The sequence below is a fragment of the Balaenoptera borealis genome, assembly GCF_965194805.1.
Source record: "Balaenoptera borealis genome assembly, chromosome: 17".
Classification (NCBI taxonomy): domain Eukaryota; kingdom Metazoa; phylum Chordata; class Mammalia; order Artiodactyla; family Balaenopteridae; genus Balaenoptera; species Balaenoptera borealis.
The window spans coordinates 19356623-19383126 of record NC_138876.1 but is presented as its reverse complement, the minus strand read 5'-3'; the positions used below and the strand labels follow the sequence as shown (position 1 = coordinate 19383126).

Here is a 26504-nt window from a genome sequence, read left to right as displayed (position 1 = left end):
AAAATACAAAAACAAAACAAAACAAAAAGATGTAAAAGCTGAGAGAATCAGGGCTTCTGATGCTGATGTAGAAGAAGTTGAATAAAATAAACTTATATTGATCTAGAAGTTGCTTTTTTTTAAATCAACATGTGATATTAAACTGTGTGCTTTTACTCATAAATCTGAAGTTCTAAGTGTGGAAAAACAAACTAAATGTCTTCATATCTAAAATTCTGCTGGCCCTCCCATACTCCAGATGTTTCACGATTTGGGCATATGGTGGGCTTGTGCTGCTTAAGGCCCAGGTGGCCTCAAAGATTCCAGATTGCTTTTTACTGCAGAATAACCCCACCTACCCTGAACGATATACTAATCATTTGAGTCATGAAAAATCAAAAAACCATTTCCTAGATTTAATGGGCCAATATTTTACATTTTAGGAAAGTAAAAGGACATATTGAATGCCTTATAGGAGGCTTAATATGTGGGGTGTGAGTGTGTGTGTATATGTGTGTGTATATGTGTTCATTCATTCCTTCATTCAACAAAAATTTATTGAGGGATATTATGGGTCAGGCATTTTTCTACGTAATAGGATATGAACTTCTTAGCCTCTGCTCACAAAAACCTAACAATCCCATGAAAAACTATAGACATTATAAAGTATGTTGTAATAAGGTCATAAACAGAAGGCTATAGGTGTGCAGAGGAGGACCCTGATCCCAGCTGGGCATGATCAGAACAGCTTCCTGGAGGAACTGCTGTCTGAACTGAGTCTGAATCACAAATGTAAGTTAATCAGGCATTTGAGGGGATGAGCGACTTAGAAAGTGAGGATATCGTGGACAAAGGAACAAGGCAAGATGGCTTGAGCATGTTGGAAGAACTATAAACAGTTCCTAGGATTGGGGCAAAATGTAGGAAACAGAAGTGAGTCTAGATATTAGAGGCTAGTTCATTTGGAGTATTTTCCATATAAAGAAGTTTGGGCTTACTATGGAGAACAGTATGGAGGTTCCTTAAAAAACTAAAAATAGAACTACCATACGACCCAGCAATCCCACTACTGGGCATATACCCTGAGAAAACCATAATTCAAAAAGAGATATGTACCATAATGTTCATTGCAGCTCTATTTACAATAGCCAGGACTTGGAAGCAATCTAAATGTCCATCAATAGATGAATGGATACAGAAGATGTGGTGCATATGTACGATTGAATATTACTCAGCCATAAAAAGGAACGAAATTGAATTATTTGTAATGAGGTGGATGGACCTAGAGTCTGTCATACAGAGTGAAGTAAGTCAGAAAGAGAAAAACAAATACAGTATGCTAACACATATATATGGAATCTAAGGGAAAAAAAAAAGGTCATGAAGAACCTAGTGGCAAGACAGGAATAAAGACACAGACCTACTAGAGAATGGACTTGAGGATATGGGGAGGGGGAAGGGGAAGCTGGGACAAAGTGAGAGAGTGGCATGGACATATATATACTACCAAATGTAAAATAGATAGTGGGAAGCAGCCGCATAGCACAGGGAGGTCAGGTCCATGCTTTGTGACCACCTAGAGGTGTGGGATAGGGAGGGTGGGAGGGAGACGCAAGAGGGAGGACATATGGGGATATATGTATATGTATAGCTGATTCACTTTGTTATACAGCAGAAACTAACACACCATTGTAAAGCAATTATACTCCAATAAAGATGTTAAAAAAAAAAGTTTGGGCTTGATCTTGAGGGTGAGGAAAGCCACATGATTTGAAACAAGAGTCGTGGCTTGATCAGATTTTTGCTTGAGAAGGATTTCTCTGATACTGATGGAAGTGGTAACTGGAAACAGGGAAGTGAGTTAAGAGACCCCTGAGTCATCTAGGCAAGAGACGATGAAATTCAGAATTAAGACAGTGGCTGAGTAAATGACGGAGAAAAAGAAATATATAGGGAAGATATGAACTAGGTACACTTGATAACTTAATAGCTCTCAGGATTCTGTCTCGAGTACCTGAATGGATGGTGGTACCTTCCACTAAAGCAAGTTGCGTGCATGGAGGATAAGGGGAGGCAAGGCTCCTGCTGAAACACATCCGCGCATTTGAATTTGGAAATGCCTTCTCGACTACTGGTTCTGATCTCAGAAGAACCACAGGAACTAGAGACACAGCTTTGGAGATGTGAGCATCCAAGCGGTGGGCAATGCCTTGGGTAGGTGATCTATTAGCTCACCGTTGAGAAATGCTCAGAAGAAAAAGAAAGAGAAACACCAGTACATAAGGGTGGGTGGAAGAAAAATAGCCCAAGAAAGAAATCAAGGAGGATGAACCAGAGATTTAGACACAGTGTGGCTTGACACAAGTCAGTGAAAGATAGAGCCAGGAAAAGTGATCAGCTTGTCAAATGCCATAAGGGCATGAACCTGATGTGGTCCATTCAGCGGAGAAGTTGAGGTAATGGTAAGAACACAGCCAGTGAATGGAAAGTATTCATTTCACACAGAGTTACTGAACACCTATGAGAGAGTAGGCACAGATGAAAAAGACAAGGATGTAAATTCTATGTCCCTTGATCTTAATAAGGGAAACCAATTCAATTTACTCACTAATACTCCAGATTCCATCTCTTTTCTTTATCTTTTCCAAAATGATCTCAATCAACTCCAGTACTTATAGGTCCATAGTTAGCCATAACTCCAAAATCCAAAAAACTCTGAAAACAGGTTTTGTTTCTTTTTTCAAAAATCTGACCTGACCTATTAAGAGACTATTTTTAGTCTTTATTTATCTCTCAATGTGAATATTGATGTGTTTTACTGTAGAAATATTGATATAGATGATTACAGAGTGCTACACTATATCCCTCTTTTGGTAATATATGGTACATGTACTGTATTTGTTTTTTTTTTTTAAAAATTGGATTCCAAAACACATATGACTTCAAGGATTTTATATGAGAAATTGTGAACATCTAGAATCATAGCACTTTATTAAAACACCTCCAAAACTATACATTTTTTTCCTTTCCGGATTAGGAACTGCTGATGGGAGCCATATATAATATTTATTCGGAGTGTGAAACTTTCTGGCGGAAACCGAGTTATTGCACCAAACAACAGTCTATTTATCCCTTTCTATGGCAACTATCACCGCTGCTCCAGTGCACTCACCCCCAGAGTACTCAGCAGAGACTGGAGGGCGCTCCTCAGCTTGCAGAGACATGTCCTGTCCCACAGTTGACCCTGCTCCCCCGGGCATTCTCTTTGCTTCATTCACTCTACGGCCCAGGGTCTGCTGGCTTTCTTCTGCCCTGCACCTGGGCCTGCTTCCGTTTTCTTTTCCATGAAATCGTAGGCCAGAAGAATCTTCCCATTCTCATTTGGCAAGTTTGGGATCATTACCATTTCAGAGCTGGAAGAAAACTCAGAGAGAACATCAAGTTCAATCCCTTCCTTTTAGAAACGAGGAAACTGAGGTGCAGAGAAGTGAAGGGACTTGGCGCCATCAGCAAGGTAATTTATGACAAAGCTAGGACTTTGATCCAGGCTGCTATTCCACTTTCCCAGTTCAAGGGATTCAAACATCAGATGAATGGGTGCAGAAGGTTCTAGGGTGGACATTTTTGTTTGGCTTTGTTTGTTGGAGTATTTGTTTTATGATCCAATTTTCCTCTGGAATATCACCTCCCCATCTCTATCTCTGTGGTTCAAGCAAAATTCACTCAAATCCCTAGTTCCACATAACTGGAGCCAGGCCAATCAGAGACTCACACCCTTCAAGCACAGTGATTGGCTCAGAAATGAACTCCTGACCCAATCAGAGATCTGGGGAGTCTGGAAACTATTGCCAAAAAGTTCGTTAGGGTTTTTCCATAAGGTGTTACTGAAAAACCCAAACGAATGTTTTGGCCAACCCAATATAACTGAGAAAGGGGCATGTGTGTGTCTCTTTAATCCCCCATTGGACTTCAGTGGAACCTAGGAACACGTGGCTTCAAGCTACTTAAAGCCACCTCGCTATCACAAGAAGCCAAGAGAGGAAGCCAAAGCTTAGAGGTGGAAGGACACAGAGTTCTGATGACATTGCTTGTCTCTAAATTCTCCCCTGCCTGAAACTCCCTTTACCTCTGACTTTTTCAGTTGTATAAGCTAATTAATTTCTTCTTTTGTTTAAGCCCAGTCTGGGTGGATTATCTGTCACTTGCAACGCAGAATGCCTTAACCAATAAAATGACCTTTTACAAAGTCTCTCCAAACACTGTCCGTTTATGATTTGATAATTTTTTTCTAAAGGTCTGGTATTTCTGGAATCTCTGAAATTCAATAACTCACTGAACTGAGGTGAAGTGAGAAAATATGCAGAGTGAAACTCTTGCATCTCGATAACATGTTATAGTTTTCTACTCTATGTAAAAGACACCATTGCTCATTTTACCAAAGTCTGATTTTCTCATTAAACCATGAATGTGTGAATCTATTTGCCTAATTTGAAACTTACACAAGCACCATCACTTTTTATGTTGCAAACTGAACTCTAGCAACAGGCTTTTCTGTTTGTGTTTATAAAAATCGTAATTTCCTGTTCTTAAGAACAAAGAGAGCTAAAAGGGCTTTTAAAAGTTAAATAGTTGTTTTTCAAAATAAATGTCTCAAGAGGTTTCTTAAACTTCAAACCACTGTAAAAGAATGCTATGCTAAATGTAAATGAATCAGAACCTTCCAGATTAAATTTGCCTTCAACTCCATATGAGTTTATAAACCAAAGGGAAACATTTTGATTTCTAAGAAACCCCATGGGAAGATGGATAAAATTTAACTTGTTTGTCTACACTACATTAGGACATTTTTATTGAATAATTATCTTAATTGCATATGGAAAGTATCTCCCCAGGGCCTCCCAAACAGGAGTTTTCCTGAGTAAAATCAACAGAGGAAGGTCTGAATTAGAGAAGACAACTCATATATCACTGCTCAGATGGGGTGAGCCAAAGGTCATAAGGCAGTTTCAGGTTTAGGAGAAAAGGACATGGGTTACTTAAAGACATCAATAGTAACTGAAGAAAAGGGACTTCACCTCTCTCATTCAGTTGCCTGCTCATTTCTATTGTCACTCCTGGTTTTGGCCACTTGCTTCTCCAACTTTACTCCATGCCACTCTCTGATTTTCACTCCTATTTAACTATATATTATCCCCCTTTCTGTATTTTGAACTTGTCAAGCTCTTTCATACCTCAGGGCTTTGCATTAGCCATTCCTGCTGCCCAAAAGACTCTTTCCATGGCTCTTTGCAAATTTGTCCATATGCTCTTCTCAGAATGACCTCTGCTCATCCCATCTCACAAAGCCCATACCCCGTTATTCTCTCTTATATCATCCTGTTAACATTCTATGTAGCTGTTATAACGATTATATGTATCTTATTTATTTATTTGTTGTACTGTCTCTACTTTTAGAGTATAAACACCTAAAATGCAGACATAATTTTCTTTTTGTTCACTTCTGTATCTCCAAAGCCTTGAATAGTGCCTGCCACGTAATGTACAAACAGTAAATATTTGTGGAGCAAATAACAGGGTAAAGGAATGAAGGATGAAACTGAACAAATATGCCTCTTTTCCATCTTTCTCCAACAACATTTCCCGTTCACCTAAAGAATTGTTGGTAGAGGGGAAAGGTTACTGTACTTAAATATTAGCTAACATAGATAGGGTAGAAGGAAGAAGACTTTTCTTTACCTGTTTAGCTTCCATTAAGTTCCATTAAGAAACGCAGCATGTGCCATGATCTCTTGTCTCACAGCCTAATCTAAAAAGATTAAAACATCATAGTGAATTCTTCCACCAATGACCATGTACTGTTCAATTACCTCTACAAATTAGGAAAAATCAAATATTTAGAGTTCTAGATTACTAGACCGAGTTCTGTGATTTTCCCCCTTCACTTAGGGATGAACCAGTTGTAAGTTTACCCCTAGGTTTGAGGACAAATAATAGTTGCCCAGAGGAACAGCGACTCAGTAGCAATGGGAAACAGGAAAGGTGTCATGCCGGATATTGTCCATGATGAGGTCAATCATTTCAAAATCATATTAACTGACTTTCCCATCTATGTGCACTCACAAAATAAATTCAGCATAAACCACAATACATTGTTTCATTTGACTTTGTGATAACTCGAAGGACAAATGTCATAGTATTTCATATGCCCATTTTCCATGGGAGAAACTAACCTCTCCCAGGGTTCCAAGCCAGGAATCCTGATGACTTACAACAAGGTTCCTACTAAGAGACCAGAACACTAATGATATCTGGAAGCCAAATGAAAAGAAAAGCCTAAAAGAAAGAGATAATAAGGAGCTATTCTTTCTATTTCTCATATAATTAAAAATCTATAACTTACTGTGCATAAAGTTTATGCCAGCTTTGGTGGGTGATACAAGAGCATGTTAGACAAAAATTTCCTGACCAGGAGCTGTCAGCCTAGTTGGTAAGATCAGGCAGGCATGCATGCATAAAAAATTTTATAACACTACAGAGCATAATTGTATACTGTAGAAAGAGTCAGATCATCGGTGTTAAAGGAATTGGGAGGAGGTGAGAAAGAAGGTCACCAACTCCAGACTAGAGTAGAAAATGAAAGCACTTCATGGAGAAGGAGGATATTCAGCTCAGCAGAATCAACTCAGACACAAAACTTTGATGGGTAAAGTCTCAGCATAAACAAACACAGTGACAAGGGGAAATTGTACCATGCTTCAGGAAAGGAACTGACTTGGACAAAAGTCCACCTTGGTGGAGAGGAACTGGGTTATAAAGGACATTGAAGCCAAACGACAGAGGTCAAGATTCCCGGGGGGGGGGCGGTGAGCTTAGAGGAAAACGTGTATACAGCAGAGGAAGGGGAAAGTGAGAAAAAGGAAAAGCCATTGACAAGAAATGAAGGAAGGAAAGAAGAAGGGGTGGAAAAAAGGAGAAGGGAAAAGGAAGGCAGGTTTATGATGGAAGGTGAAGCTGATTTTTAGAAACCGCCATCGTTTTTCCAAGACACCATGTTTTCTAAACCAAAAACATGGGGACAGGTGACTGAACTGTTTTAGGAAACCCTGAGTACACAGCTACCATGTTCATAGGTCACACTTCTTAAGTGTGTAGGCTTCAAGGCATATGATTTTAGGTTAGAGCCTGGTGGAGTTTTTGTTGTTGTCATTGTTCTAATCGATACATGCATTCTTCAAGCAACTATAAATTTTAAACATATTTTCCAGTAAATCAGGCTGTTCTTGGAGACATCTACTTGTATGTATCTCGGCATTAAAGGAATGTGAAGTGGGGGTAGAGGCACCAGCAAACTGGGAATAGGATTAGGACCACCTAATTTGGAAAAATGGAGAGCTGACCATGGGAGGTGGACCTGGGCAGTGTGCTCTGGAGATGAAGGGATTGGTTGCCAGGAAAAGGGAAATCAGTTATTGAGGGCCTCATAGGATGATTGCTGGGTGAACTTGTTCAAGATCACATGTGAAGTGGTAAGTCCAGTCTAAGTCTTAGTATTTGAGGAATTCATTCCTTCCTGCTCACTCCCACCGCCATCATCTTGTTCAACTCACTATCAGCTCTTGCCAGAATTTCTACAACTTTTCACCAAACAGTAGTCCTGACTTCAGTCCTGTCCCTCTTCAATCTGTTCTCTATTCTGCAGCCAGAGTGAAATTGTCAAACCAGAAATCAGATCACTTCACTGTTCTTCTGAAACCCTTTAAGGACAACATGTGTTTCTCTGACCAAAAGGGCAGACTTCTTGGCATTAGCTATAAGTGGGCCAATCATACAATGTATTACCCAACCATAAAATATATCATTTTTGAGAGTGAAAGGAGAGTCTATTAAAATTCATCTGGGGCAACAGGCATGAGCCAGGTTTGCCCCAGGTAAATTGTCACATGGAGTCACTCCACTATAGAGCTTTTTGTGACATATTCTTAACTCTCCAGTCTTACCCTTCACCAATTTCCTCATGGCCTTCTTGTATTCCTGCTGTATTAAGCTACTGGAAATCGCTCCATCATGTTCTTTTTACTTCTGGGGTCTTGGCATACACTTTTTCATCATCTCATCCCTCTTTACCAATTTTTCTTCACCCATTTAATTGCTACTGTCCTTTAAAACCCAAGTCAGAATTTACTTCCTCTGAGCAATTTTCCCCAACTCCTCAAGGCTGGATTCAGTACTGTTTTTTATGGGTTCCATTTCACCATGTGCATGCCTCTAACATTACATTTAATAGACTACAGCAAAATTGCCTATTTTCTTGTACATCTTCTCTAATTGGATGCCCTTTTAGACCGTGATTATATATTACTGTAATTATACACCTGGCACATAGTTCTATTCCTAACATACAGTAGGTGTTTATATAGGGAGATTTAATAAACATACATTGAATGGACAGATGGGTAGATGGATAAATGAAAGGATGAATAAATAAAAGATATTTTCCAAACTTATAAACCTCTAGTATGATTCGGTCTTTGTATCCTTCAAGGCAATGCTTTCCTAGCCTGGCTATGCATCACTTAATTGGGGTATCAAATATTGGGGCTAAAGGATCTGTATTTTTAGCAAGATTGCTGGGTGATTCTTATGCAACCTTAGTCCAGTTGGTCTGGATTTAAGAAACTACATCTCTGCAATGAGCAGCTCATAGATTTTATTCATTCCTAAACACTTTGCTTTGATGGAAGGAAATTTTAACCTTTAATTTGAAAATTAGAAGGAATTTGCCTTAAAGTTATTAGGTTGCAACATCTGTAGTCTCAGAGTCCTTGGTACACTAATGTAGTTTTCTTAGAAGAGTTTGGTATACCCAATTGACATAAAATGAACAAAGGTAGGTCTATTCAGATACATATCCTAGGGTTCCCACTCTGAATATTCATCTCTTCAATCTGGAGCTAGGTCCTACTGGCTCACTCCTAAGGTCAACATTTGTTAAGATAAGAAAGAGTCCTTAGAATAAGTCAGCAGCTAAGAGTGGGAAGAAGGTAAGGGTTCTCCTTGGGGAATACACTAGCTGAATTTTTAAAAATCGCCATATTTCCTATCTTTAGCATTTGAAAAATATTGACTGTACTAAAAAGTTTTAAATTTATGGCAGGTTACTAGGGATTTCTCAGTGTAGCCTGATCCAACTGTTCCCTTTGAAGTAGTGCCTATAATATAGTGCACTTCACCAAAGAAAAGAAAAATAGCCTGTCTCCTTGAGAACAAGAACAAACAGCTTCAAACATGAATGGAAAGCCTACTTTCTGAGTAGAGGTACTGAGCTGTACAGAGCAAGTGACCAGCAAATCCATAACCTACCTCCGTCCCTCATTCAACTGCAGCTGGGAGACAAGGTGGGCCAAGACGTCTCTGTTGACTCCTCAGAATCATGAGTCTCTGGTCTATCAACCTGCAGATAAGAAATCTCAAAAAAGGGAGAGTGGGTGGAACTCTTAATGACGGCAGAAAAATGAAGGTCAGAGGACAGACTACACCACCTCTCCGGCTGCCAGTTTGTTGTAAGTGTAGAATGAAACACTTGAGTTCTGGGCTCAGTATTTTATCCCTTCATAGAAATAAGCCTTACAATACTTGCCCAACATGCCAGGCCTAATTACCAGAATTCAATGCCATAAAATAGTTTGCATTCCTTGGTGAAAGCTGCTATATCAAAGGTCAAGATACCAGCCTGGGCTTGTTTTGTTCTTTGGATTCAAATTTTGAGATTAAGAATCTGACATGATTATTTTTTAAAAACCTCTCATACAAGGCTAAAGATAGAGAAATAACCATCTGAGGCTTTGGTGATTTCACCCTTAAGCGCTTGGGTGTATCATGAGCAAGTATAATGACAGGCTTTTTGTCTCCATGTAGCAGGAAATTGGTTGTGTATAAATCAAAAGGGTCTCTCTGTAGAGTATAAATTAGAGGGCAATTGAAACATGAGAAGCTGTACATCAGAGGAAGAAGCATGGGTGGAATTTAGAAAAAGCAGATGAGTGCATTTAAGTGGAAATTCTAGGCTAGAAAAGGGAAAAACTCTGATGTAGAGAATCTGAAAGAGATTATAGATATTTAAAGATGTTAGGCAAAAAGATCTTATTCATCGGTCTAATTAAAAAGACTTACTAAGCAGGTATCTTTTTCTTTCTCTTTTGAAACAATTTTAGATTTACAGAATATTTACAAAAATAGTAGGGCAAATTCTCATATACCTATCACCCAGCTTCCTCTAATGCTAATATCTTTCATAACTATAGTACAATTATTGAAACCAGGAAACTAACACCGCTACCATACTATTAACTAACCTACAGACTTTATTTAAATGTCCTTGGTTTTCCCACAGTGTCCTTTTTCTGCTGTAGGATCCAATTTAGGATCTTATATTGAAATTCACTGTCAATCTCCTTCTCTAAATCTATGACAGTCTTTCTTTCCTTTCATTACCTTGTCACCTTCAAAGAGTACTGGTCATTTATTTTGTAGAATACTCTTCAATTTGAGTTTGTCTAATATTTCACCATGTTAGACATGAAAGAGAGAGAGTATTCATTTTGGGCAAGGATGTCACAGAAGTGAAGCTGTGTCCTTCTCAATGCATCAGATGGGGTACATTATATTGATATGTCTGACTACTGGTGATATATAAACTTTGATGAATTGGTTACCATGGTGTCTTTCAGGTCTGTAAAGTTACTCTTTTCCCCATTGTAATTAATGAATAGATTATGAAGAAAGACTGTGAGATAACGCAAATATCCTTTTCTTAAAAAAAAAAAACTTTATGTTTTTAGAGCTGCTTTAGGCTCACAGCAAAACAGAGATTTCCCATCTATCCCCCCACCCCACACATGCATAGTCTCTCCCATTGTCAACATCTCCACCACAGTGGGACTTTTGTTACAGTCAATGAACCTACATTGACACATCTTAATCACCCAAAGTCCATTAGGGTTCACTCTTGGTGTTGTACATTCAGTGGGTTTGGACAAACATATAATGGCATGTATCTAACACTGTAGTATTACACAGACTATTTTCACTGCCCTAAAAATCCACCATGCTCCACCTATTCATCCTTCCTCCATCTAACCCCTGACAACCACTGATCTTTTTACTGTCTCCGTAGTTTTGCCTCTTGCAGAATGTAGTTGGAATCATATAGTGTGTAACCTTTTCAGACTGGCTTCTTTCACTTATTAATATGCATTTAATGTTCCTCCTTGTCTTTTCATGGCTTGATAGCTTATTTCTTCTTAGTACTGAATAATATTACACTGTCTTGATATACCACAGATTATTTATCTAGTCACCTACTGAAGGACATCTTGGTTGTTTCCAAGTGTTGGCAATTGTGAATAAAGCTGCTATAAACATTAGCGTGTAGGGTTTTGTGTGGACATAAGTTTTCAACTTCTTTGGGTAAATACCAAGGAGGGTGGTTACTGGATCATACGGTAATAATATGTTTAGTTTCGTAAGAAACTTCAGGACTGTCTTCCAAAATGGCTCTACCATTTTGCATTCCTGCCAGCAGTGAATGAGAGTTTCTGTCGCTCAACATCATCACCAGCATTTGGAGTTGTTAGTGTTCCAGATTTGGGGCATTTTAATAGATATGCAGAGATATCTCATTGTTGTTTTAATATACATTTTCCTGATGACATATGTTGTGGACTATCTTTTCATACAAATATCTTTTTCATTATATACTTTTGCCTACTAATTTTAGCATTTATCAAGGGTTCTTATCTGGAAAATTATTGCTATTATTGTCTAAAGATAATTTTTCTATTTCCCTCATTTCTTCTACTTTAATAATTGGTATCATACTCTGAGGAAGAGTATACTATTATTTCAGTGAAGCTTAATGAAATGACTTTCTGAGACAAAGACCTTGTATTTTACAGCAAGAGCCTTATTCTGCCCCATGGTAAGAAGCTTCACATTCTTATTTGAGTTCTTTTCACCAAAAATGGAATTTTCAAACTCTCCTAATACTTGGAATAAATAGGATTCACTATGCCCACTGAGAAGTTAAATGGAATTTTCATTTAAATGGGCACATGGCAGACTGCCTGAAATAGCAACTTGAGGATAAAATTTAAATTCTCATAATTTTAGTCCCTTCTTTATTTAAAAATTCAGCAGTTAATCTTGAATTCCATAGTTAGTGCTAGGTACTATACAGAGCACTGGAGATACAATAAAGACTAAGACAGACATGCTCTGAAACTTCATGGAGTTTTCAGTCTAGCAGAAAAGGCAATTAATATAATTAATTGAAATTACAATCAGTTCATAAATAGAGAAGAGAAGAACACTCTTTAGATCAATCAAAACTACCTAACCTAGTCTGAATTGGGTAACTGGTCTGATCTATAACGGTGTCTCAGGCAAGAAAGAGTTGAAAGAGCTGAAATGATGCTAGTATATAAAGATGAATCAGGGTGTCAGGAACTGAGAAATCATGAAGAGGAAAATCTTACAGGTCACTTGGGACATATTAGAACTGTCCAGAGAAGCAACACAAAGTCACTTCAGGGCTTTTAACAGGGTGTAACACATTCATATTTGTAATTTCTAGAGACTACAATGGCAGGTTGTGCACAGACTGGGTTACAATTGGGGCAATAGAGACTATGAAAGACTATTTGGGAAATTATTGAAGCAGGTCAGGCAAAAGATGAAAGTATTTTTGATTTGAATAATTGTAGTAAAACTGGAGAAAAGAGAAGCTTGGGAGATACTACAAGGTAGAATCAATCTGGACTTGGCCATTGATTGGATGTGAAAGGTGAGAGAAACAGATGTGTAAAAGATCCTTCCCAGGATTCTTGCTTGGACAACTGAGTACACGATGGAGCATTCACTGAGACAGAGCAAGTAGAGAAGGACTTCTGTGAAGGAAGCTCGTGACTTTCATTTTATTCATAAACAATTTGGGAAAAAGCAAGTGTAAGGGTTAAATGGGGACTTGGATATACTGTCTGCAGATCAGGAAAAAGTTGATGCTGAAGTTGTGAATTATTATAAACATATAGGTTCTGTTTCAAAGCCTGGAAGAGGTGGGGCTGCCTATCATGAGAGTGTAGGCAAAAAAGAAGAGACAGTGATCTGTGCCCGGTGGAGTGTCTCCTGGCAATGTTAGGGGAAGATGGGAGCAAAGGACAATGAGACAGAGTGTTGGAAGTAGGGACAGAAACAAGAGAAGGTGATTCTTAAGAAAGAGAGTGTTTCATTCTTCTCTCCCACCAGTGTAGTTCTTGTTCCCACTGTTCTTTCCCCGCTTGTCTACTTCTGCTTCTCCATTTCTTTATGTTATGTAGTAAAATTGAATGAGCACTTCTTGTCAGTCTCCATCTAAAATGGATTTTCAGCAGCCTTTTATAAAATTAGCATCTCCCTCATTTCCAGTTATTGATTGCTATGTAACAAACTACCCCAAAACGTACTGACATAAGTTATTGTCAACAACTTATTGTTTCTCATCGTTCTGGATTGACTGGACTTAGCTAGCTGTTTCTTGCTTACTGTCTCTTATGCAGATGCCATCAGAAGTCTGCTGGGGCTGCAATCATCTGAAGGCTTAAATGGGATGAACAAACAGGATGGATCGTTTCCATGGTTGGCAGTGTATGCTGTCTGTCAGCTGGGAGTTCAGCTGGGGCTATCTACTGGAGGGTCTACATGGGGCCTCTTATGCCAAGTATCGATTTGCTGTCACTCAGCTCCAGATCTACCCTTCTCTGCCTGGCTTTGGGACACTACAACTGGAACCTGTGAACAATTCTCCATTGCCAGCTGGTGAAATGCTGGGCTTTTCATAGATGGCATTAGGGTGACATTGGTACCACTGGGGTGACAGCAGCAGGAATACATTTTCTTTCAGGGTTGTGATCCTCCATTGCTAACATTCATCATGGGATGTCCACCTGGTGACCCTTGTGGACAAGCTCCAGCTGCACCCTCAGACCACATTCTGCCCGCTGGCGACCACTTGAGTACCTGCCACAGGCAGCATCTGCCATAGCTCTGGCTGTACCCCCAGACCACACACTCCCCACCAAGGCCTATTCTGAGCAGTCCCAGCATCCTCCCACCCCTCCTCCATCACCTGTTCGCTACTTGCAGGCTCTATTTTCCTGTAGTGGTTTCAACCTCTTCAAAAAGGTCTAAATCTCAGCACTGGGAGAAGGGACCCTCTCCTAGCTCTAAATTCCTTCTTTTAGCCTACAGGTGGTAGTTTGCACCTGCTACTTCTGGAACTCTTAAAATCTTCTTTCCCCCATTTTAGTGGCTAACCACCTCTACTAGATAACAATTATATATAATTATTATATATATATAAAATATAGTACGTTTTCCCTGTTCAAATATCTGGTGTGGTTTCTGTCTCCTGACTAGACTAGTTGATTTACCTCTGCACGTGGTGTGGCCCAGACTTCTCGCAAGATGGGTTCCTAGAGAGAATGACTCAGGACTCATTCCTAGCTTAGTTTGTCTTCCCTGTATACGTCTATCCTTCAGTTATCTCATCCAGGACCGTGGTTTAAAATGCCATCCATATGCTCATTCCCAAATTGCACCCCGGACTCATGCCCTACTGATCTTCAACTCGTCATCTCCATCTAATAGATTTTTCAAACAAAGCTCTTCGTATCCCACATCCAAAAATAAATTATTTAAAGAAGGCACCACTAGTTGTTGAAGCTGAAGGAAGAGAAGTCATTCCTCATTGTTCTCTTTTCCTTCATTTGCCCTCCCCTGATTCCAACTCATAAACAAATTGGTTCCCTTTTCCCTCCAAAGTGCATTGCAAAGCCACCCACTTTTCTCCATTTCAAGTGCCACCACCCTAATCTAAGTGCTAATCATCTCTCATCTGACACCCCAGTACTCTTGACCACCTCTAATGTTTTCTTTATATACCAGTCAGAATAAACATTTAAAAACCTAAATCAGATCATGGCACACCCTGCTTAAAACCCCTCAACGATGTTCTATTGCAACTAGAATAATTCCAAATCCCTTAGCCCAGGCTTCAAGAACCCAAACCATCCGATTCATAGCTACTCCTTTAAACTTGTCTGATGCTTCTTCTCATCACTCTGCTCCAAGCACACCACCCCTCTTTTAAATTCCTAAAACACCTAAAGTCCTTTCTTTCCTCTGGATTTCCAGAGGCTGTTCCCTGCCTGTGATGTTCTTTCTCTGCCAGAGCACATGGTTCAGGTCTCCTTCAGATATCACTCCCTCCAGTCTCCCTAAATACGTTTTCACTTTACTCTGTGTTTCCTCCTAAGCAGGATCAATCACAGTTTTCAACTAACTCAGTTTTGAGAATCTACTTACTCATTTACGGAATGTGAGCACCATTTATCAATTCCACAAATACTTCCTAAGTTCTTACTATGTTTCTGAAATTTTTCTGGGCACTAGAATACAATGATCAATGCCCTGCCTTCCTGGAGACTGCATTTGATGTAGATAGTCAACAAATATCAGAGTGTAACAAGGAAAATCCAAGTTTATTTAATTCCAAGTAAAAACAAATAGCAGGGCCTAAATCTGGAAGGAAAGTGTCCATCTTGCTTATATTGCTAAGGCTCTTTGATAAGGTTTAACTTTGAGCAATCACTGAAGGGGCTCTGGTAGACAGAGAATCATCCATGTGAAGAGACTGAACTTTTGTCTCTTATGCAGATGCCATCAGAAATCTCTTTCTATTTGCCTAATAAGATTGTATTATAGGCTGTTTTTTGTATGCAAAAAAATATATCTTTTCTCACTTAGATTAACGTTCTTTTCTTGGTTCCTAAGGTAACCCTCCTACATTCTTGGTGGGAAGAATGTAAATTGGTACGACCACTAAGGAGAACAATATGGAGGTTCCTCAAAAAACTAAGAATAGAACTACCATATGATCCAGCAATCCCATTCCTGGGCGTATATACAGAGAAAACCATAATTCAAAAAGATACATGCACCCCAATGTTCACTGCAGCAGTATTTACAATAGCCAGGACATGGAAGTAACCTAAATGTCCATCGACAGAAGAATGGATAAAGAAGATGTGGTACATATAACAATGGAATATTACTCAGCCATAAAAAAGAATGAAATAATGCCATTTGTAGCAACATGGATGGACCTAGATATTATCATACGAAGTGATGTAAGTCAGACAAAGAAAGACAAATATCATATGATATCACTTATTCATGGAATCTTAAAAAATGATGTAAATGAATTTGTTTACAAAACAGTAACAGACTCACAAACTTTGAAAACAATTTCATGGTTACCAAAGGGGAAACATAGGGGGGAGGAGTAAATTAGGAGTTTGGGATAAACATGTACACACTACTATGTATAAAATAAATAATCAACAAGGACCTACTGCATAACACAGGGAACTCTACTCAATATTCTGTAATAACCTATATGGGAAAAAAATCTGAAAAAAGAATGGATATATGTATATGAATAACTGAATCACGTTGCTGTACACCTGAAACTAACACAACATTGTAAATCAACTATACTCCAATATAAAATAAAAATTAAATTTAAAAGAAACAAAAAACCCCAAAAACAAAATAAAACAAACAAAAAATGTGACTTAGAGTAAAAAATAATCTGCTTATATGCTTTATATGTTGCAATTCTGTCCAGAAGGAAAGCTCAATGACTCGGGGATTATTTCACCATCTGAAGCACTTACAATGGCAAAGCTCAAAAGAGAATAGCTTCCTCTTTCTTTGACCTGAATTGAAAGTGAGAATCTATTTAGTATTGCTGAATATATATAAAGGCTGAATGTATTGACCTTAGCTGTGAGGTCTAAGAAAGTGCTGTCATGTACAATAAGTCAAACTTAAAATTTGACTACTGGCACTTTTAATGATAAAATTAAAATTTGGAAATTTTAATATTTATTCTTGTGTCCTGGAAATTCAGTCCGTAAGGTGATATTAGTCTTCAGCTTCAGTTCTGGCCAAACATGGATTTTAACCCTTGGTCACTTAGCATTCAGCCAAAATGTGTATTTGGGGACCCTATCCCATGTGTTTCATGGGCTTATCCAGGAAGGTCTGCCATGTAATATGGTTTGCACTGTGGTGAATAATCAGGAAAGAGCAAGATTCTTGACAAGAAAGTTCATGTATTTAATTAGCATAATAATCACTCTATGATATCTGAAATGTGTCTAAGAAAACCATCTGGGGAAGATAAAACACAGAGAAAGCCCCTGTGTCAAGCTGAGGTTCTAGTCGATTCTACTCAGAGAAGCACTTTTGCAATGTCCAATGACAAGAAAAATATCCCTCTGAATTCATGGCACGGCCCTTGCCAAAGGAATAAAGAATATTGGAGTATGAAAAAGCAATGTGGTGTGGCTATAGGTGCAGGAAAGAGAGTGAGTACAACTAAGGCAGATAGATGGAGGAGGGGGTGACTAATAGAGGGCCCTGGAGGAGGGTTTGGCCTTGGGTAAGAGAGAGGTCACTTCCCTCCAGTTACTGATAGAACAGAGTGATGGACTAGCTCTGTGTTTTATCATGTTTTGCTTGGTTTCCATTTTGAGATTGAATACATTTGAAGCTGGGTTTCGTCTTCTGAGGACTGATTTGTTTCCAGTTGACCCTCACATCCAGGGTGTGGCCTTGTAAGGCTCCAAAGTCTAATTATTGTCCTGCCAGCCCTATGTTTAGCCAAACTCTCTGCTCACCTCCTCAACCTCTCTCCTGCTTTCAAATTTACAAATGCCTTGGGAAAAAAAGGGGGTGCCCAATGTTCCTCCCTTGGATCTTGGACCCACGAACCTTGGCAGTCTTAAAAACACTCAGGTACCTTCAAATATTTTTTTTTTCTTTTCCTTTATTCAACTATTCTCAGAGAAAGGCTTGATCTGATACAGCTAGTCAATTGGTTTGCAGCAGTCTAACAGTGTACTTTCCCCAATGTTACATATAATTCTCTCCATGAACACATATGCAAAGATTCTGATCTGGGATCATGTATAATTTTTTAACAACCCATGGGAGATTCTGAATGGCACCACTCCCCATCTTCATCCTCCTCCATTGATGGTCTCGGGTTCAGAGACTCATTTCAAGAAGCAGCCTGGGACTCAGACATTGGCAGAGGCCTAACAAATAGCCTTCACAGCAGCTAAACTTCCCCCAATCTCTATCACCTTCTCTTTAGACCCCAAAAGTCGGCGGACCACACTGGCCACCTGAGAGTAATTATTTCCAGGTAAAGCCAGGTTTTAAAAGAGCCTTTAAAATGCAGGAGAATTTTTTTTTTACATTAAATAATTTAATTTTTCTTTCTGTTTCCCAAAAATCTCCAATAGAAGTTTCACATTTCCCTATGTAGTTTATACATTAACTCATTTGCCTCAGAGTGTTTTGCCTAGAGGGCAAAATAGATACTCTTGGATTTGCAAAATCACATGCCTCCAGCATCACCAAGTCGGAAAACACCCTGCTCTTCCATGGCACCTGACAGGTGACTGGAATACATGCATCAATTGTTCTGATACGTTCAGAAAGGAAGGACATGGCCTCAGGAAGAGCTCAAATAGCCACTTACCAAATAGGAAAATAAACCTTTCATCTGAAAGATATAGATTACAATTTCTAGCTTCCCAGAATTTTTCTAAGTGACCACAAAATAAGAATTATTGGAAAATATGGTTTTTTTAAACATACTTTGAGAAAATCCCCTGAAACCTTATCAAAAATACATAATTGTATTATCCTGAACTCTATACCTGGAGATTTCCCGTCTTAATGCAAGAAGCTAAGGAAAAGGCAAAGCAAAGCAATCATTCCCCCAAAGAGCTGTGCTGCTTGCAGGGATGGGGTGAGGGGTTCCATTCAGCTCATATTTTATGCTAGTGTGTCAAATACCACCCCCTGGAATAAAACCTCAGATGCAAGGTGATCACCATAAACCCTTTCTCTGAGATTTAAATAAGCCAATTACTGAATCCAAGGACTTAAGCCTGCTTTTCTAAGACAAAAAAAAAAAAAAAAAAAAAAGTCATGTTGACTTAAATTTCATAGCGTGACACAGAAAGAAGCCTTTTCAACTGAAAGTCCGAAATACACAGCATCCATGAAAAATATCTGTAAAATTCTCTTTCAAAATAATCCATATTTTTTTCATGACACTGCACATATCAAAGAAAATCTAGACAAGGACATGATTGTAACTAAGACCATCTATTGCTGAAAAATATCCTTACCTTTATAATATACATAGATCTCTATTTCCCAATTTTCTACAATAGCATTAGTTTACATTTACGACAAGAAAAGTTATATTTAAAAACCTTTTAAAGCTTTGAGCTATTCGTCTTGGCTCTGTGCTAATGGGTCCTATTGGGTCAGAGTGAGCTTGGCAAGCTTGACTGAGAAAAGCATTTATCATCGAGTTATCATTTGAAGCTGCTCCGCCGTGTCCTGCGCAGCATTGACAGGACATCCACTGTGAGTTAATTGCTTGTCCAAAACTTAAAAATATGTGATAAGCTCACCTATCAGCAGAGCTACTCTTCCTGATCTCTCGAAGCAGAAAAGAGCTTGGACTCTAGCTTACTGGATTCTCAACAAGAGAACGAAGTCCGAGAACTCAGCCTCTGCTTTGTCACCATTGCAGAAAAGAGCTCATTCCAAAATGATCCAGATGCATGTTATCCATAATGTGGATTAACCTGGATCCAGTCTATACATAGGAGCCAACTGGATGATGTAACCCCAAGGGTATCGGGCAAAAACGTCTTTCCAAGAGGTTATCATTCATATTAGTCATTCCTTTGTATTATCCTGTTGGCTCCTAGCTAACATTCAACCATGTTTGCGCATATAAGAAGGGCTTTATTTACATGCACCATCTCATTTCTCTTCACAAAACCCCTATGAAATCAGGCACTTATTATTATTGCCATTTTTAATGAGGAAACTGAGAATTAGAAAGATTAAGTAACTGCCCAAGGCGACAGAGTTAGTGAATGGAAAACTGAAACTCAAACTGAGGTCTGGCCTGACTCCCAGGATCCACACTCATAACCATCTTGCTTTACTGCCTCTTTCCGTGGCCCCTAGGAAATTTCAGGAAAGGCAGCAAAAATAAATAAGTGTGTGAGCTACTGACTGAACCTGGCAAATTACTTAACCTCTCTGAGTCTGAGTTCCCTTAGTCGTGAAATTGGCATAGTAACAATTCTTATTTCAAAGGGCCGTTGTGATTATTAAAATGCGATGACATACACAAAATGTTTATGACACAGCCTAGCAGGCAGAATGTTAGATACAAAAATGTTAGATACAATTTTTTTGCTGCGAAGATTAGCTCATTAACCCATTCTTACCACTTGCAATATAAAAACTCTTACAAAATACAATTTAAGTATTAGAGTCATTGTTGCTGTTTGCCACTAATCTATTCAGGGCCAAACTATAACTAGTTCTATGAAAAATCTTGAGTAATGCTAACTGGACTTCCATTTAGCCCACCTTTCTCCACTGGGTCTTTAAGGAACATGGGAAACTTCATTACCTTCTTTATCAAACTCTAGACGTACTCTGTCAAGGCTATTCATTTTCATGATGAGCCTATCCAGTATAGAAAACTCATTAAAAAATAAAGAGAAAGGAAAAGAAAGACATGAGGAGAGCTTTCTCTGTATAGGGTGGAAAAACACTTCAGGCTTCTCTAAATTAATACATCCAAAGCTTAATCCCTTATCCTTGCTTAGAAATTGGTTGTTCTTCTTTCCTTCTGTCACACTGAATGATACTATCACCCAGGCACTCGGACTAGGAACAGGGAAGTCACAAAGTTTGCTTTTTGTTCTTTATCTTAAATACAGATAATGAAAAATTTCAAGCATATTTATAATGAGAGAATAAGAAACACTGTGTACCAACCACCATTCAAATTTGCCAAATATTAATATTTTGCGATATTCACTTCGATATTTTTTTCAAAAAAATACATTATAGATACAATAAAGTTTTCTTTATTGTAAAATTCCTGACTTCATTCTTTTCTCATCTTTCTATCGAGATAATTATTATCCTGAAATGTTGTTTATCACTGTATGCTTTATAAATTTTGCTACACATGTCAATATCGATAAATAATACACTTTATTCTTTTGCATGTTGTGCAAAAGGCATCATACCATACATATCTTTCAACTTTTTTTTTAAACTTTATATTGCATTTTCCCTATTTTAAATTTTGGAAAATCTTTTGTGTGTGTGTGTATATTTGATTCTTTTCCTTTACCAGTTTTTAGAATAATGAGTTTGTTTTCTTGCAACCTCCAAAAGTGACCAATGATATTTTTTAAAATATCTTTATAAACTCATGTATCATATTTGGTGCTTTCATTAATTGCAGATATTATTCTCTTTGATGCTTAGATTGGTATCATACTCTTAGGCACCATTGATGGAAGAAAAAACAAAATAATTGGCTCAAGTCAGCCAGTTAACAACTTAAAGCATGGTGTGAACGTCAGAAGGCCTCTTTAATGGCACTTAAGAGAAGCAAAACTTCAGAGAAGTCTGAATTATCAGCCACGACAAGCTTCTAACCAAAGTCAGAGGCCTGATCAGAAAAGAGTCAGACCCAAAGATTTAGGATAGGGCAACAGGGTATATGTACTTGAGAATATTCCCTGGAGCCCTCTGTGTCTGCATCAATGGCTACTTCTTTTTGCTAGAAGACAGAACTCAGCTCCCCTAACGGCCCCCCAACTGCCCTCACCTTCCTGCCTGAAGGCTATGCAAAGGCCTCAACCAGTACCTTTCAGGATCTGCCTCCACCTCCCCTACTGACCATTAGGGCAATAACTAAGTTCAAGTATCAGCATTGCATAGCTGGGGGTAGTGCTGCCTTGCTAAGGTAGGGAAGAGATTGATTATTCACCAAGAGAGACTACAGAACTTGGCTACTATGAACCAGCAAGAAATGAGAAAGCATGCCTGGGAGAGAAGCTTGAGGATACTGAAAAGCAGTGACAAGGGTGAGGGTGTGTAGAATAATACGACAGTGGGTAAGCTATTCTGTAAATCCATGGATGAAAGTTTCGGCAGAAACATTGCAAACAGAAAAGACAAAGCCAAATCCAGAGTGACTTTTCCAGCAAAAACAATGAGTTATCTCTTCTATGATGAGAGTGGCCTAGTGTAATTAACCTGCCACCAGGTAGCTAGCTGGGTGATCACCCCAGGGAATGATGTCCCGAATGACTCTCTCTTGCTTAATTTGGGTTTCTACTCAATGCAGGTCTTTGCCCTGGAAGGGGGTACATCCTGATTAATTTCAGAACTTCATAAGACCCACGCTGCCTCAGCATCATCTGACCTCTCTTTGGTCCTCACTCCCCCATGAATTGGAGCCTATGTGGCTTCCTCCCAGTCTTAGCTACTTATTTCTAACAGGGTCTCCCAAGAAGGCCCTGTCTCTGGGAATGACTACTTATTAGTGATTTCTGAGTGCTTCAGGTCAAGGGGCTTCAGATATTCTGTTTTTTCTTTGCTTTATTCCCCACTTTTTTAGTATCACATGAGGTATTTTGGGTTTTGCTGGTTTGACCCCACTTATATTTTGAAATTCATGAGGATATTTTGTTATCTAATTTGGCTGAAGATGTTTTCTGTGGTTTTGTGGTGGTTGCTTTGTTTTATTTTCATTTAATTCAAGGAGATTTAAAAACTACTCCCCTGACACCACCACCTTTCTTATATTATACTATATTATATCATATCATATTATATTATATTATATTAAATTTGTTCATATTAATACAGGGAGTTCTGGTTTGTTACTTTCTGTTCTTGTGAGATGTTTTATTTATTTATGTTTTTATTTATCTATTCTCCAATCGAGTGACAATTATTTTCCAAATAGTCACATTGTAAACAATACTGCAATAAAAAATTTTAAACATGTATATGTATATATATTTTCTTTGCACAAATGAGTTTCCCTAGTGTTTTAAGCTAAACGTGTTTAAACATTTAAATGTTTAAACTAAACTGGAATTTAGGATAGGCACACTTTCAAGTTTGTAAATATCCCAAATTGCCTACAAAGATGTTCTATATCAATTTACATCCTCAACAGTATAAGTCAGGGTTCAACAAGAGACATAAACCAGGGAATTCCCTGGTGGTCCAGTGGTTAGGACTCCGCGCTTCCACTGCAGGGGGGCCTGGTCAGGGAACTAAGATCCTGCAAGCCGCATGGCCAAAAAAAAAAAAAAAAAAAAGAGAGAGACACCCAGTAGCAGACATATATTAAGGGATTTGTTGAAAGGAATTGGCCTACACTATTGTGAGAGTCTAGTTAGGTAAATCCAAAATCCATAGAGTAGACCATCAGAAAGGAAGAACTGAACTCTTGGACACAAGCTACACCTGCAGTAGACAGGCAGAATTTCTTCTTTTTCCAGGGAAACCTTAGTTCTGCCCTTAACGACTGTCAATTGATAGAATCGGGCACACTCAGATTATCTACAATAATCTCCTTTACTTAAAGTCAACTGATTATGAATGTTAATCACACCTACAAAGTAGCTTCACAACAACCCCTAAGTTAGTGTTTGAATGAATAACGAGGGATTATAACCTAGCCCAGCTGACACATAAAACTGTCCATCATAGCAATGTATGAAGTTTCCACTATTCCACATTTGTATCAACACTGGAATGATCAGACCAAGGGAAAATGTATAGGAATGGATCCTAACGCTGTTGAACCAGAGTGAAAGAAGTATGTTGATATCATTCACTGATATGGATAAGTAGAGTCTGCATTCAGTGCACTATTTCAAAGGTCATGGATTGGCTTTTCACTTCACTTGGTTGGTTGACTCAAACCTCAACCTAAAGGTAGCGTTACACTAAGTAAAATTTAAATGCTAGAATTTTCTTGCATACTGTAGAATAATGCGTCCTAAGATTTAGAATGCCTTTGGAATGCTAGGGTGGAATTTTCAAGTAAAACCTGCTCACCCAGCACCTAACCGTCTTCCTCCAGTGAGTTCAAAGTACACTCCCTTGAAGATCTATCTGATAGCTCTTCTCTGCAGCATAAGTACGACAATGGGAACCACCGAACAGTGCTCCCTGAATTCAATCAATTTAACCTATTTGTTATGTTTGTAATTTATTTTTATTATATTTTGGGTAATATTTGTCTGTGTGGGATTGGAAACTTTTAAAATAAGTGGGCCTTTTCCCCCAGCTGGGTTTAGAAACGCTATTGTAAATATTTGTACAGTAATCCTTCAAGGATGTGATGCAAAGCATACAAAACACCAATTATCTAATTACCTAACATTTAACAGGCACAGTGGATATACTTATGTTCAGTACACAATGAAACTACAAGAATTTTTGCAAATTGTTTTCCTTTTATACTTCAATGAATATAACTATAATGTAAATAAGCAATGAAATATGGTAACATGTTTAGGGTGCATAAAGAAAGCAAATAACATTTTTAAAATTTTAGGAAAAAACCTGTTTAGTACTGATTAAAGAGTTGCTTGAGTGAGGTTTGGGTTAAGAAGGGGGGGATGGAGTCACTGGAGCCTTTGGTGGTGACAAAGTTTAGCTAGAATGAGCTGGTGAGAAAAATAAGTGAAAAAGTAAATGTGTGAGGTTTACAGACTTCACTTATTGGCACCCAATACTTCAAAAATATATGACCATCTAAAACCATAGACAAAGCATTGGGACGGAAGTCTCATTAGCAACCATTTTGAAGTCCTTTGGTTGCAATTATACAGCTTCTTTTAGTATGAGATGGTGCATGTCATCACTTTTTAAAATTTGATATTCCTATTCAGGTCAAGATCACAGTCACAAACAACAGTAATATTGGTCTACATCACCTGAAGTTTCTTTTAAAGATTTGTCATCTACCATTCATGGTTCTTCCTCTTTTTCATCAGTGGTTCGTTCTATTTCACTGAGAAGGATTGATTCACCCTCACTATTAGTGGAAACTGCTTCCACCATAATCAATAGTGCCTTTAGACCTCAGCAAACCTACCCTGGGCTTACCTCTGGCCCTCCTTCTTCCAGACCCCTCCTCACAGAGCAGGTAGACCTAGAGATCAAGAGGATGTAACCACCTAGTGTCTCTGCCCCTCTTTTAGACCAAAATCAAGGTACCTAAAAAACCCGGAATTCCCTGCCCACATGGACACAAGCTCACTTCCAGGGCCTGCACAGGCCTTTCTCTAGACCGATGCTACAAAAGTTGGATGCTACATGAGGAGTGGCCATGCATAACTCTTTGTTGAGACTGGGCTTGGGAGAGAGTCAATGGATGGAGCTTTGAAGTGTGGGCTGGAATGTTCATATTCAGGCAGGTGAGACCCCTCCAGGATGTGATGGAGCTGGTCAGGAGAAGTTTGGGTGAGCTGTGAGCTGGATCCTCTTTTACCCCAGGCTCTGCAAGTGTTTGGAGAGGGCCTGCCAATAATCCTCCAAGTATAAAATCTTACAGCTTCTCAGATTTCTCGAACCATTCCTGACTTGCTTTGAAACTCAGCTCCTCCACCTAATCACTCCCTCTCTCCATTGCCTTCTTCAGATCTTTAGAGATGTCTAGTGCCTTCTGCTATCTCAACATGGTGCTAAATGACATCCCATGCTGAGTGTAGCTCTCAAGCCATTACAAAAGGTATTTCTCTAGTTATTAAAAAATATTATGCTGTTCTCAAGTAACACAATGGAGCTTTCCAGCATCAACAACACTTCCCCAATATTTATTTTGTTATCACATGCACAATAGATCCAGACATGTGTATGGCCAAGCTTTATATGTTTAATGCATTCACTTTGCTCAATATACTTTATCACCTCCAGCATTTAAGTGTATGAGTTTTTTAAGTGTATGATAACTCCTTTGTTTATAGTTTTTTTCCCTAATTCTCTTTAAAAACGTTTTTACTTAATAATGTCAGGCAGATGATAGCAAGGATACAGAAAGTGGTTTTAAAAGAGGAGCATGAGACACCATCCTGTCAAAAGAGAGAAGAGGTGAAAGTAGTTCCCTCTGAATCTTCTTGTCCGGATTTCAATCTAAATAATTTTTGCTAGCCCATGTGTGTAACTCCACTAGCATGGATTTCAACTAAAGTAGTAAGTTTGGGGTAAATATTTTACAAGTCGTTATAGTGAATATTTGAATAGCGAGCATTCACATAGTGAGGGATACCTGTACTTCTCTCTCCAGTTTACTTTCTGTGCTGCCAGAAGACTTATGTTTCCAACGTAAACGCTATTCTAATTAATATTTCCTTCTTTAAAATCACTAATAGTTCCCCACAATTTATGAAAAAAAATTCTAAATCATCACATGCCATTCAAGGCCACTCATAACCTGATCTCAACCTACCTTTCCAGCCTCATCCTAACCTCCTCCAATTATATCT

At 38.6% G+C, this 26504-nt stretch overlaps 2 long non-coding RNA genes across 2 annotated transcripts in view; both read right to left on the bottom strand.

Annotated features, from left to right (window-relative positions):
- Nucleotides 1-26504, bottom strand: part of LOC309615228 — a 224408-nt gene that overhangs the window by 165068 nt on the left and 32836 nt on the right. The gene's annotated exons all lie outside the window — the stretch shown is intronic.
- Nucleotides 1594-25027, bottom strand: LOC309615016. The gene is made up of 3 exons (XR_014236503.1): nucleotides 9340-25027; nucleotides 5716-5785; nucleotides 1594-3392 (listed from the first exon to the last, which is right to left on the bottom strand). It is a non-coding gene; the product is annotated as an uncharacterized lncRNA (long non-coding RNA).